This window comes from Macaca fascicularis, chromosome 15 (genome assembly GCF_037993035.2).
Source record: "Macaca fascicularis isolate 582-1 chromosome 15, T2T-MFA8v1.1".
NCBI classification, from domain to species: Eukaryota; Metazoa; Chordata; class Mammalia; order Primates; family Cercopithecidae; genus Macaca; species Macaca fascicularis.
In genome coordinates, this window is record NC_088389.1 from 6,215,906 (window position 1) to 6,229,761 (window position 13,856).

The 13,856-nt window shown below is 49.6% G+C and overlaps 1 long non-coding RNA gene across 9 annotated transcripts in view; it reads right to left on the minus strand.

Moving 5' to 3' along the window:
• Positions 1-13,856, minus strand: part of LOC141408582 (uncharacterized) — a 98,954-nt gene that overhangs the window by 47,515 nt on the left and 37,583 nt on the right. For 8 of the 9 annotated variants that reach the window (XR_012424169.1, XR_012424168.1, XR_012424173.1 and 5 more), the window contains 2 exons: positions 12,526-12,672; positions 11,155-11,224 (listed from right to left, as the gene is read on the minus strand). The exons of the other annotated variant lie outside the window; for it this stretch is intronic. This is a non-coding gene — a long non-coding RNA (uncharacterized lncRNA). The remainder of the gene's footprint in view (positions 1-11,154; positions 11,225-12,525; positions 12,673-13,856) is intronic. 9 annotated transcript variants of the gene reach the window in all.

A 13,856-nucleotide genomic window follows, 5' to 3' on the forward strand; every position in this document is an offset into this window, starting at 1 on the left:
CGGGGTCAGGAGATCGAGACCATCCTGGCTAACACAGTGAAACCCCGTCTCTACTAAAAAATACAAAAAACTAGCCGGGCGCATTGGCAGGCGCCTGTAGTCCCAACTACTCGGGAGGCTGAGGCAGGAGAATGGCGTGAACCCGGGAGGCGGAGCTTGCAGTGAGCTGAGATCCGGCCACTGCACTCCAGCCTGGGCGACAGAGCGAGACTCTGTCTCAAAAAAAAAAAAAAAAAAAAAAAAAAAGAAGTCCGACCCCACGCTGATATATAAGTAGGAAGCAGTATTTTCATTGTGTTTTCAGATCATTTTAGGTATTCTCTGCTGCCAAATGTAACCAGTGGCACTTCCCTACAGGCTGTCTGCAACGCAGAGTCTGCGCTCTGGTCGACGGGCCTTTCTGCTCCAATTCCTTCTGAGTCAACTGGTCCGTCCTGCACTGGAATGGCTTTTACCAGCACACGATTTTGTAATCATAAATTGGTTAGAAAACACTGGTTCAGAACTATGAGCAAGTTCCACATTTCATTCTATATCAAAAAACAAACAAACAAAAACAAATCAATATCACCATTGATCACATGAGAAAGTGGTGGACACAAGATTTTTATATTTTAATACTCATTGGAAAGCTCAAATGTCTATCCTTGGGAATAATGTAAGGTACTTTCCTTGAGATGAAAGTCATTGTGTTCATTTTTCAGGCCACACCTGCAAATACCTCCATCTGAAGTGGCATCGTTTGTAAGTCATTCTTTCTATAAAGGCGGCCGTTAGTGGAAGAAGTGGTTCTGCAGGTTCATAGCTCAGAGGCACCAGTGCTCTCTCAAGATAACCATAAAATCTGCAGAAGACACACCTGTGCACACTTCCTGTTTCTCACTCAAAACATTCCAGAAGGAACCCTGAATCCCGATGCCGCATTAGGACTGAAGTTTGCTCTCACCCACACAATAAACCCAGCGAGCTCCCCCAGCCCCCACCCCGAGGCCACAGCCTTGGTCCTCTGTCTGGTCTAGGAGGGCTCCTGCAGCTCCAGCCTAACAGGGAAAAGCAGGCACCCACATGTCAGAAAGCCCTCCCAAGGCCCGGCGAGCACTTCTACTTATGTGCCAGCCAAGTGCGTTTGAGAAGGATACAGCCAGCTGTACGGCAGGCAGCGAGGTACCCAGCAAATACTCAGGGTTCATGTTACTGAGGAAGGAAGGTGAACAGCGAGATACCCAGCAAGTACTCAGGGCTCACGTTATGGATGAGGAAGCCAGGCAGATAATGAGGTACCCAGCAGGGTTCACGTTTCCGTGGAGGAAAGGATGGTGAAGACAAGGGGGATGGAACAGCCTGTCATAAGCTTTAGCTTTTAAAAGGCTCACTGAAGATTATCCGATTTGATCTTAACAGCTCACAAGATAGGCAGAGGCACGACTCTTTCACTTCATAAAGAGATCCCGAGAACTGATGATGACCACGTACTGTTCCAACAGGCTCCAAGAAATCATTCTCAAATCATCTCTCAGTTGTATACATGTGATAATATCTCAGTCATGTCCCCTCTCTGCCGCGAAATTTTAATGCCGCCCTCCTGTTCCTTCGCACCCCTGCCCTCTCCTGCATTTCAGGCATGCCCACCATCCATGGGGAGTCAGCACCACCCCACCCCCGCTGCTGCTGATGGCTTGGATCACCCTTATCTTTCATTTCCACCTAAAGGGACCTGTTCTTCCTTCAAATGCAACTCAAACTCACTCATTGTGTGAAGCCTTTTCCAGCCATCACAACTGTCATGTGTAAAATCAGTCTCTGGAATGCTTCATTCAGGAGGTGCTTATGTTGACTCATCGGCTGTGATCAGGACCAAATACTAAGCAAATCAGGTGGTCCCCGCTCCCCATCTCTGCTCCAGTGCACTTAAAACAAGGATTCCTGGAAGCACCTTTTTAGCCCAATTCACGCATGAGTCTGCCCCACACCCTACAGAAAAGCCCTGGTGGTCGGCGGTCAGGGCTCGGGGCCCCCAGGTGGGTAAGGACAGCTTAGTGCCCTCTCTGGACTTGTCGCTCAGAGACCCGTGGCTGGAAGGGAAGAAACTTGCATCCTGTGAAACATCCAGGCCCCGAGACCCACTCAGGAGCAGAAAATGGGGAAAGAGCCTCGAACACACCCACGGGAGGGCAGACAGCAGAAGCCACGGAGGCCACCAGGAGGGAGGGAGGCAGGCAGTGAGGCCAGAGGTGATGTGGCCAGGAGGGAGTTGATGTGGCCAGAGGTGACGTGCTGTGGGGATAACACGGTGTAGTGTGGGGAGGAGATGTGGCCAGAGGCAACGTGGCCAGGGAAGGAGACACGGCTGGAAGTGACAAGAGGGGTCTCCAGGCCTCAGATTGTGCCTGATTTTTAGATGACATTTTAATTAAGATGTTATATCTAACTTTAATGAAAAGTAGCAATTTAGAACCATTGTGTACATTTAAAGCACGATACAAACAGACCACATTTCCCAAACCAAAGAACAGTGCATTAAAGGGAAAAAATAGCAGCTCACCAAAAAAAAAAAAAAAAAGGTGAGTAAAGAAAAAATTCATTTAAGATCAGAAATAAAGAGATCCTACAGCTCTTCCAGTCCAATCCCCACCCGAACCTGAATTGGGGGAAAAAGAAAGTAGATCCTAGTCAGTCCAAATTAAAGACAAAACCGATCCAATTTACCTTCCACTTGAGAGAAAACAAGAAGCTCATCAAGGAATCCCTACAAACAGTAGCTTTACTAGTTCCCAAAATACAAAATTCACCTACAAATTAAATCAACTGCTAAGTGTGTATAGAGTAATTTTTTTAATGATTGCCTTCCTCATCCCCAGGGGCTTTTTTAGACCTTTTTTCCCCAATTGCCTCCAACACCCAGGAAATTTAAACCCCACAAGTAAACCGTGTCTCGATTCATCCACAGCCTCCTTTAGAGCAGACAGTCCGTTGCTCTAAGACGTTCTTGTCACCTAAACACCGATTACAGCCTGAGAACGCACAACACGTACTCACACGAACTCTGACAGACAATAGGTGAGATACGGCACATGAGGAGGAAGACAAGATAAATGAGCTTCACCGACACCCCAGATCCGAGAAGTGAAACAGGCAGCCTGCTCGGGTGCAGGTGACTCCTGGAAAACAGCCAAGGGCAGCATTCGGAGAAGCAGCACCGCAGGCCAGGAGGGTCTGGGGGCTTTAGAAGGGAGGGGCGCCCCGACCAGGTACTGGGGGATTCAGAAGGGAGGGGCGCCTCGACCAGGTTCTGGGGCCTCAGAGGGGAGTGATGCCCCGATCACTTGCTGGGGGCTTCAGAGGGGAGGGCTACCCTGACCTCGTGCTGGGACTTCAGAAGAGAAGGCGCCCCGACCGGGTCCTGGGGGCGACAAGACAAGCCCAGGGTTCCGTCGTCACTTTTCACTCCCTACTCCCGAATCTCTCCCTGAAGTTGCAGCCAATCCAGGTATTCATTTACCCATAAAATTAAGTATCTGTGAGTAACACAAGTCACTAATCCACACAGATCTGAGTCCACAGACACCTCCCAGAGATGCCACCATCCCTTCTGCTAAAAGAGCAGCCCAGGGGCCCACGCTGCTAGGAAGGGAGACTGTCTCCAGCCTGACGCTGCAGAGTCCTCAACACAAAGTCTACCTTCGGGAACCATGCCGTCTCCTACAGAAGCAACTAGGGGTATGTAGGGTTTTTTAAAATCTTTTTTTTTCTTAAGACAGAGTCTCCCTTTGTCACCCAGGCTGGAGTGCAGTGGCTCGATGTCGGCTTGCTGCAACCTCTGCCTCTCGAGTCCAAGTGATTCTTTCTGCCTCGGCCTCCCGAGTAGCTGGGATTACATGTGCCTGTCACCACGCCCAACTAATTTTTTATATTTTTAAGTACAGATGGGATTTCACCTTGTTGGTCAGGCTAGTCTTGAACACCTCACCTGACCAGCAGTGAGAGTGGAAGGGGTGCCATGTGAGTGCCCCTAAAAACACACACAAGCCTGGCTGCTTAAAAGGAATGAATATAGCTCAACACTCCTATGTGAACATTGATGTGTCTACTGCCTTACAGAATCCTCCTAGCTGAGCTGCAGGAATCTTCCTTGGAGCCTTTTCTCACCTACACTGCCTACAGGTGCCCAATGGGCTCCCTGGGCGGTATCGTGTCCTTGTTTAGAATATCACAGTATTTGGAGGCCTGTTTAATCCCAAGTCAGAGCCTTATCATAACTCAGACACCATCCCTTAGGGCTTGTGGGCCAACTTCGGCTAATGCAGGCTGCTCCACAGTGCCCTGCACATGGGCTTGGTGCATCCACACGATTTTAAGATTTAGGGCTGCCGTTTTCTGCAGTCACAGATGCGGACTTACATATTCATCATGACTGAAGGCAGCACGTGTCTTTATGTTCCTTCTGTAATGGTAATAATCATGGCAACATTTCCTTGATCCTTAAAAAAGCCTCCTAACAGCAGTTGCATTCCACCCCCTTCCTTAAAATTAATAGAATTTACCAAACTAGGTGAAATCAGTCTTCATGAGAAAGTGACAAATCAGTGTTCACACAATGGCATAGTAGCTGGGCATAGAGGGTACGTCAACATCCCAAACTAAGCACCCATCACAATTATTCCCAACTCGCAGGAAAGCTAGAAAAATTGGAAGGCTTAAAACATACTTATAAATGAAAATAACAAGAAACCAACGTTTCTGAGGAGCATTTGTTAGCCCAGCAAGGAAAGCCATTAACCAGTGCTGATTATATTGCATTTGATTACAGCAGCCAAAGACGTGTCCAGAGGAAGAGAGTTTTAAAGATTAGTCTTTCGGTAAGAATGGTTGCTTAACAAGTTCACGCTACTGGGCTACACCAATCGTCAATTAAAAAGCAAGGCAAACGAGTGTGAGTCATTTTCCTTAATCCTTAATGCGTCAAAAATTACCACATTGGCCAAGCTGGTGTCCAACTCCTGATCTCAGGTGATCCGCCCGCCCCGGTCTCCCAAAGCGATGGGATTACAGGCATGAGCCATCACGCCTGGCTGAGAAGTGTTTGACAAAGGCTGAGGGGAGGCTCCTGTCCCTTCCTGGGACATCCACATCCCACCCAGTTTTCCATATCGACTATGACACTCGAAGCATCACAGGAAGGGCAGCTGCATCCCCGCAGTTCTCTGCACTAATGCCACAGCTGCGTGAGCAGCCACAGCCCTGGAGCTGCCACTCAGCCTTATCGTGCTGGCACAAGCACAGCAGAAACTACCAAGCCCCCAAGGCGGAGGAGTGGGGACCCAGGGGAGTGAACCAGGAAGGAGAAATGCGGCCCAGGAGAGTAGGGAGGCGTGGGGGCCCAGGGCAGTGAACCAGGAGGGAGGCGTGGGGGCCCAGGGTAGTGAACCAGGAGGGAGGCATGGGGGCCCAGGGCAGGGAACGAGGAGGGAGGCGTGGGGGCCCAGGGCAGTGAACCAGGAGGGAGGAGTGTGGTCCAGGGAGTGAACCAGGAGGGAGGAGTGTGGTCCAGGGAGTGAACCAGGAGGGAGGTGTGTGGTCCAGGGGAGTGAGCCAGGAAGGAGGAATGAGGTCCGGGGAATAAACCACGAGGGAGGAGTGCAGTCTATGGCAGTAGGGAGGAGTATGATCCAGGGGAGTGAGCAAGGAGCCTTTAGGGGTAGCAAGTTCACACACCACAAATACCTCCCAATCCATCCGCGTGCAAGGAGGGGACGGAAACCACGGAGGACCTGCAGCGCTTTCTCCTCGCAGAAGAGGAGTGAGGATACTGACTCATGCATGAAATCAGAGCTAAAGTTCTACCACGGTGGGGAGACGCTTCACAGCCCAAATGGGTGCAAAAAGAAACCAATCATACAAGAGCAGTGGATGGAAAGGGATCAGAAATGTAAGCCTGTAACAACCTTTCAGAAAAAACTTCACTTGATATACAAGATGACTGCAGCTCTGCTTGATCATTTCTGCAAGTGTCTAACTCGCGATGAGCCATCTCAGAGCCCTTAAAGAGGAGTAACAAAATCAAAACGCCAAGGCATCCTCTGTATTTTAGATAGCCTGCAACCGTATGGAAATGAGCAGCGGTGCCAGAGCTTTCAAGTTTGTTTGAAGTAAATTCCAGCATGAGGGCAGCATCTTCCTGGCTGAAGCAATGAGGTGGGCTCCTGCTCACCGCATGGGAGACCAGCTTTCAGCTCAGCTGCTGTCAAGGGTCTGCAAACCATGATCCCCGACTGAGCCTTGGCCAGGGAACCAGAAGTGGGTTTTACACTTTGAAGTTTTCACAAAAGAAATATATGCAGAGACTTCTGTGACCCACAAAACATAACACGTTGCCTACCCTGCCCTTTACAGGAGCTTCTAGTTTTGGTGTCAGTTACAAAGTGTTTCTATAAAATAATGTCAATGATTCTCAAGCATGCCAGGAAAAGTCACACTTCTGAACAACCCTCAATGGACATGCACCATCCTGTGTGTTTCACACAGATTTTTGTTTTTTAAAAGCCAAACTAAGGGAGGTAATTCAGCTAAGTATTATAGTAACACAATTTGAGATACTTAATGATGTGTGACAACAGAATAACTGGCATTCCTGTGACGTAATAAACTAGCTCAAACACAAAATAACAAATCAAAGCATGTTTTGGCATCTCAAAGTGATCAGTGAAATTGGGAATAACATTCAGTGAAATAATACTTTAAAAAAAAAAAGCAAAACCAAAACAAATACCACTAAACCATCACTCTTTACATTTATTTAACTACTGCTGCAAAATAAAGTGGAGAGACTTCTTAGTGCAGGGTAATAATCGGCCATCGTCACCATGAAATAGACCACTGTGCAGGCTCAGGCCCTCCAGCCCACAAAGGCAGGGGGAGGGAGCAGAAACGATGGCCAGAAAGAAAGGGACAGGGCAACCATGACCTACTCAGCAATTGCACCCTCCCACCTTTCTTCTGGACTTAAAATTTTGGAGCCATCTGGGTTTACCTTCCTATGTACATAAATCAGCAAGTTCTCGAAGCCAGAAATCTACAATGCTTCTGGCAGCCAAGTCCTCTCGGCCTTCCCCCATGTTTTAGGGCCCCATCGGCTCACCCATGAATGGTATCAATGGCCACGGAGATCCAGTCAACCTTGCACTCCACAGACTGAAGTATGCCAAGAGCCACTCGAGGCTGCCACTGCCATGATCAAGGGCTTTCAGAGACAGTCACAAGCACTGCACAAATCCATTTGGCTTCACCAGGTGCAAAGAGGCTCCAGCATTCCATCCAGTCTGTCGCTGCTACCATAGCTGTGAGTCTTTGATGTGTCAGGAAGGGAAGGAAGACACCATGTAGATCATTTCATTTAAGCTTCGTGTCACAAGGTGGATTTTGTTGTGCCCGTTTTATGGATCGGGAAAGATTTAAGGAGGGCAAGCACAAGGCCCTGCTGACACAGTAGCAAGCTCCGCAGAGGCCTGGGCATGACCCCCGCCCCACGCTCCCTGGGTCCTGATGTCCACTGTTCCCCCGTGGGAGCCTGATCCTGGATCTGCCTGAATTGCTACCATCCCTAAGACACGACTCATGTCTGCCCACCTTCTCCTTTATCTGTTTCCCGCAGCCCAGAAGCGTGTGCTCTTCCATCCAGACAGACATCACACTTCAGCACCTGCACCTGACACCACTTCAGCCAAAAGCTTCTCTCAAACCTCCCCCAACACCTGCCGGTCACACAGGTCTGCACCCATCGCCTTTCTCACACGAATTCTCACGTATTCCTGTGTAGCACCATCCAACTGGTTATAGTCTGAGAGGAGGAAAGCTTTGTAGAGAAGTCCACATTCTACTTTGCTCCCAGCATTCCGTCTTGCATGAGGCAACCGATTAACAGCAAATTCATTTCAGCACAACATTTCCATTTGAAGAAAAGCAGGGCATAGAGCTCTGGTCATAATTAAAAGCTTGTTTCATTCGTCATTTGAAATTCCATGTACTGCTGCAACAGCAGCACCCCCTCCTCGCCAGGCTCTGCCCTAAGGACATCTTTCTTCCAGCGCAGGACTCCCATCAGAACCCCGGCAGCGAGAGCCCCGCAGGTTTCCCAGCGCCTCGGGCTGTGGCTTCCATGCTAGGCCAGCACTGACACGAAGGGAGTGGTGCCCCCAACAACTACAGGATCGGAAGCTGGCCGACTGCTCTATAGAATTCAGACACGTTAGTAATCACTGACAGTTCCACTGACAGGCTGCTCAGCTATACTGGGAAAACTCCACAAAATAGAAAGAACCCATGGGGAGCACTTCTCTCTCCAACCTGGCAGCAAACGGTGGCTGTGCAGACGACCTCTTCGGGATAACCATCGACTGCATCTCAGGTCAGCAACAGCCCCGCTGAGGGCCAAAAAATCAGCTCCCCCCAGCCCTCACTTCCTAAGGGTCAGCCCTCCCAGGCCACCTCTCCCTGGAAGATCAGCTCTGACGCACCCACGACGGTCAGGAACCGACTCTGGGACTCATTTCCCAGGCTCCTGCCCACCGCCCTCTCTCTTCCTCCTCCATCTTCCTCTTCACTCCCATCCTCCCTCCCACTTTCACTTCCCTTCCCTCCTTTCCTCTCCCTCCTTCATTTCCTTTCAGTCCTCACCTTCCTCACTGCACTTCCCCCATCCAACTCAGCTGACGCATTCTCAGGTCAGTAGAGAGTTTTCTTTCACTCTATGTTTTTATTGCAATGATCATTCTTCATGAACAGAAACCTGTTTCGGACCATGTGGATGCCACCTCCTCCTGACCAACTGCTGCCCCGCGGCTCCGTGTCCACTCAGTGTCCTCACGGCACAGGTGCCCAGTAGTATGGCTGTGACCAGGGGTAGCAACATGGGACATGAGAGAGGTATCCCAGCCAAGAGGCCCTGCAAAGCCTCCCCAGCAAACTGGAGCAAGGCCCAGGGCGGTAGGGAGAGCGCCGTGCTCATGATGTAAGCAGTTCAGCTTCTGCAAACTGTCCATCGACTGCAAATTACTTTGTTTCCATGGTTACAGAAGAACCATAAGCATTCTGAAATATGTTCTTGGTTTCATGTTTGCGAAATCTAAGCAACATTATATGAAAAATCGCTGAATTCTGCCCGAGGCTCTAGGGGTGTTTTCCTCTCTGAAAGGAGCCCCTTTCGGGACTTGGGATTGAGTGACAGCCTTCAATCACGGTTCTCCTGGTGGTTACAGGGAACTCCTCAGCCTGCCAGGAGCTGGGGTCCTCGACAGCCTCACGGCTCCACACGCCAGCGTTCTAAGGATCACACGTGTGCAGACAGCAAAGCTTGCTGCACACACGCCAGGTGCTAACAAGCCCCAAACGTCTCACTCATACTTGCTAACCACATCTCTTCTCTCAGCCTCCACGGCGTTTCACACTCTGCCTTTATATAGAGATGAACCGTACATTCTGAGAGCCACAAAGATTCAACTCCTTCCGGGCAGAGGGGTGCATCTTTCCATCACGGGGTCTTCAGGCGAGCCGGCCCAGGCTCCACACATGCCACCCCTTCACCCAATACTATACATGCAAACGGATGTATGCACTCCATACACACCCTCAAATACACTCACCAAATATGATGCGTGTACACACTCCACACACACCCTCAAATACATACGACACACATGAACATGTTCACTCCAGCCACACCTGCTAAATACACTCACCACACACGCACAAACATGACACACGTGCACACTCATTCCAGTCATCACACCCCTCACCAAGTACACAAGTACACACAACCCCAAGTCCAGAACCTGCAGACTCCACAAGCTTTGGTTTCCCCCACTGTTTCTCTCATCACATGAGATCCACACACAGGTGTCATTTACTGACATCTAACACCGGGGAGGCCCTTAGACAGAACTGCAGTCACAAGTCGGCTTCATTCAGGCATTCATCACCATCCTCCTGAAGCCACCTCCTGTCCCCACGGGGAGCGGGGGCCGAGACCGGAGACGTCACTGGGCTTACAGATCCCCAGGCTGGCAACCCAGCGAAATCAAGAGGGCTCGGCCACGGCCCTGAAGGGAGATGGGTACTGGGCTCAGGTATGCGGAACATGAGTCCTCATTTCCATACAGTGTCACCTACGACGGCGTCAGGTGAAAGCCAGTGGTTTGGCATTCCTGGGATAGACAGTCCTGGAATTACAAGGGAAGCTTTTTACTCCTCCCCTCTGAACACATGAGGTCCATGGTCCCCTCACATCTAACACTGGGAATCTGAATCGGTGACTCCTTGTCCACCTGAGGACCACCCAAGAGGATCCACACACCTGCTACAACAGCAGCACCGCACCTGGTCTGCAGGGGAGCAAAGCAAATTCAACCTTTATGACTAAAACTGGATTACCCCGACACTGGCAGCCTGCAGTGTGTATATCGTCAAGCCCCCACATCTGCGCCGCCTGCCAGAGGAACACAAGCCCTTAGTCCCGGGTACTCAGGACGGCCTGTGAGGTGGATGCTGGCACCCTTCTCATCTTCCAGTGGAGAGGAGAGAAGGCCAGGGTCAGGGCTGGTGTATCAGGAGGGTCGGGGTTCAAACCCCATCTGCCTCACAAAGCAGCCCTTCACGTTCAAGTGACTTCTATCATCAGCCATCAGTGACTTCTCTCATAACCACAGTTACCAGCAATTATGAGTGCTGTTCCTTGGGACATCATAAGCAAATATTTTGTTAGAAAGATTTTGCCAAATCTGCTTTCAAATTCCTGTGTTATGAAATGACTAATGAAAATTTGAGCTATGAAATAAAGCACATAGTTAAATGAATCCCAAAATGACTATCGCGAAGGAAGTTTTAACTTCAAGTGAAAAATATCCTCTAAATGACATCAGCCAGAATTATCTTCAATCATTACTGATCCCATATGCTTCATGAATTATACAGCATTATCTCAGATATGAACTTAAAACCATTAGCTGAATGCACATTTCAGCACAACCAAAGTTCTGCTATAATAAGCAGCACAGGCGTCTCTGGAGAGGATTTTAATTGGGACTACAAACAATGCACACGATCGTGGTAAGAGGTTTCATGCTGGCTGTTCTCCAAGGTGCGACACAGAGAAACACCACTAACCTCAAAGAAACCTGCTGCTCCGTAATGAGATGAGAGGTGACAGATGATGTGGACGGACTACTGTAAATATCTGAAAAGGAAAAACAATCATATCAGTTTCCCTTACATTCTTAGAAAAAAACGATTTTTCTTTTGGGATGATTTAAAAAGAAAATGACATTTCTGGATTTTTTTTTTTTTTTTTTTTACTTTTCTTTCTGAGCCTGGGTCTTGGCTCTGTCACCAAGATTGGAGTACAGTGGAGCAATCGCAGCTCACTGTAGCCTTAAGTGATCTTCCCATCTCAGCCTCCAGAGTAGCAGGGACCACAGGCACGCACCACCACACTCAGCTAATTTTTCTATTATACAGATGGGGTCTTGCTATATTGTCCAGGCTGGTCTTCAAACCCTTGGCCTCAAGTGATCCTCCTGCCTTGACCTCCCGAAGATTTAGCCTAAGCGACCATGTCTTATCGGAAAATAGACATTAGAACAAATGCATTTCTGTAAGATTTTTTTACCTCTTTTCACTGGGGAAAAAGGTAACTTGCCTCCAAGGGTCGGAGACAAAGCCGTTACTGCAGACAAGAGTACTGTGCATCCCGGGAAGCACTACACCACAAGGCATGGCCGTGCACCCTGGACGCAGGAGTAACACACGAGGCTAGCACAGGCCGACGCCGGCCCTCTCCAGAAGCAGGCCTATCCTTCCCTCCTCTCCTGAGCCCTCTCTCCCTTCAGGCCTCAGTGGCTGCTGACAGGGGAGAGGCCACAACTAGCGGAGGCTCTCAACTCCACCAGGGACAGGAGCCCCGGACACTGGGGACTCAACTGCTGCCCTCCGTGCCCACCTCCTTCTGGTCCAGACTTCTCAGGAGTCAGACGTGGCCACTTTGACCCTCTTTCCCTTCTGTGGCTCCTACAAAAACCAGTCCGGTGAGCCCAGTCTGCCTCACACTCCAGGGACACCCGGCACAGGCCCCCTCCATGTCCTTATCCAAGCTCCTGGGGCCAGAAGGGTCTTGCAATATTTCAATTTCCAGTTGAGCATCCCCCGCCTGAAATCCAAAGTGCTCCGAAAATCATTTCCTTCCAGCGTCATGGGGAAGCTCGGAATGTTTCAGGTTTCAGAGCATTTTGGAGTAGGGAGTCTCAGCCTTAATTTGAACCTCTTCAAGGAAGCCACACACTGAAGCCCCCGATGTCCACTCTACACAATCCCAGCACACCCTCTGAAGTCCTCAGCAACAGATTTTCTTTCTTCAAAAATAACCACAAGTCACAAACTCACACGCAATCACAGAAGGGGGTTGTGGACACCCGCACAGACAATGAAATTTAACTGTCACATTTTTACCTGGGTAATTTAAAGTCATTCCTCAAAACACACCTGTTTTACTGAGTTGCATTTTAAGGTGAACACACAAATCCTTTCAGGGAAACAAACGTCACTTTGGGCTGCGTGTGGTTTCTTGACTCCCGTGAATAACTCAGCGTTCACCCTCACTTCTGGATAAGGGAGACGATGCAAAGAAATCTGTTAAAACAAAGACATGAAAACAAGTTTAAGAAGGGTTTGAAAGGTTCCTTCTGTCCCCCTGGAGGGGAGATGAGGACGCCTGGAATGCTCACGGGGGACAGGAGCACAGCCTCCTCGGTGTGCCATGGACGCCGCCTCGCCAAGGGGAGAGGATGATGCCTGGAAGGCTCACAGGGGTGGGAGCACAGCCTCCTCAGTGCTTTCTACACTCAGCAGCTTCAGAAATTCCCGTAGAAGCAGAACACATGAGAACTGAGACTGGAACACCCCAAAGAAAGGGGACGAGGGGTCAAAAAAAGCATTCGATCATTACCAAGGAGCGCGGGCATGAAGCCGCTTCAAAGACCATGTGAGAAGTCACTCATAGGCGTTTCAGAAAATAAGGGTAGCGCGAGATTGCTCGATTAGCTCAAACAGGCTGCCGGCCCTCAGGCCATGAAATCTCTGAGTTGAGCCTCTCAGTCAGCAGAAGTCACTCGCATCTCTGCCAGAGAAAGTACTACAAGCCGACACATAACCTCATGAAACCTGGGCTTCAGCCCGTCGACAACAATGAGTCTGACATGGTACATCCCTCCAGATGGTTAAAAACCCCAGGGGTTCATCATACAACCTCGAAGGGCTGTGTCTGTCCAGCCCCGTTTCCAAGTTCTGGATGATTTTTCCTAATGTACTATAAGCAGCATGTTCCAGTAGAGACGTCATTAACTGACTCTGGGTCCTCTTAACTTTGAAATTAGAAACACACTTGGCCAGGCACGGTGGCTCATGCCTGTGATCTCAGTACATTGGGAAGCTGAGGCAGCTGGACCGCATAAGGCCAGGAGCTCGAGTCCAGCCTGGGCAACATTGCAAAACTCCATCTCTACAAAAAATACAAAAATAAGTCAGGCATGGGGACACGTGGAACATGTGCCTGTGGGTCCTGGCTACTCAGGAGACTGAGGCAGGAGGATCGCTTGAGCCTGGGAGGTTGAGGCTGTAGTAAGCTGTGCTCACACCACTGCCTGGGCCACAAAAAGGTTGTTTTTTTTTTTTTTTGCCTGTCTCTAAAATAACCAAAGAGAAAAAGAATTATATACCTGACTAACCCAAAATAAAAGAGGTCTTGTGGGACAACCTGAAACACAGCTGCAAATTCTGGCAGGGCCTCCCCTGGCTTGATTTGTGGTGAGTGTAGG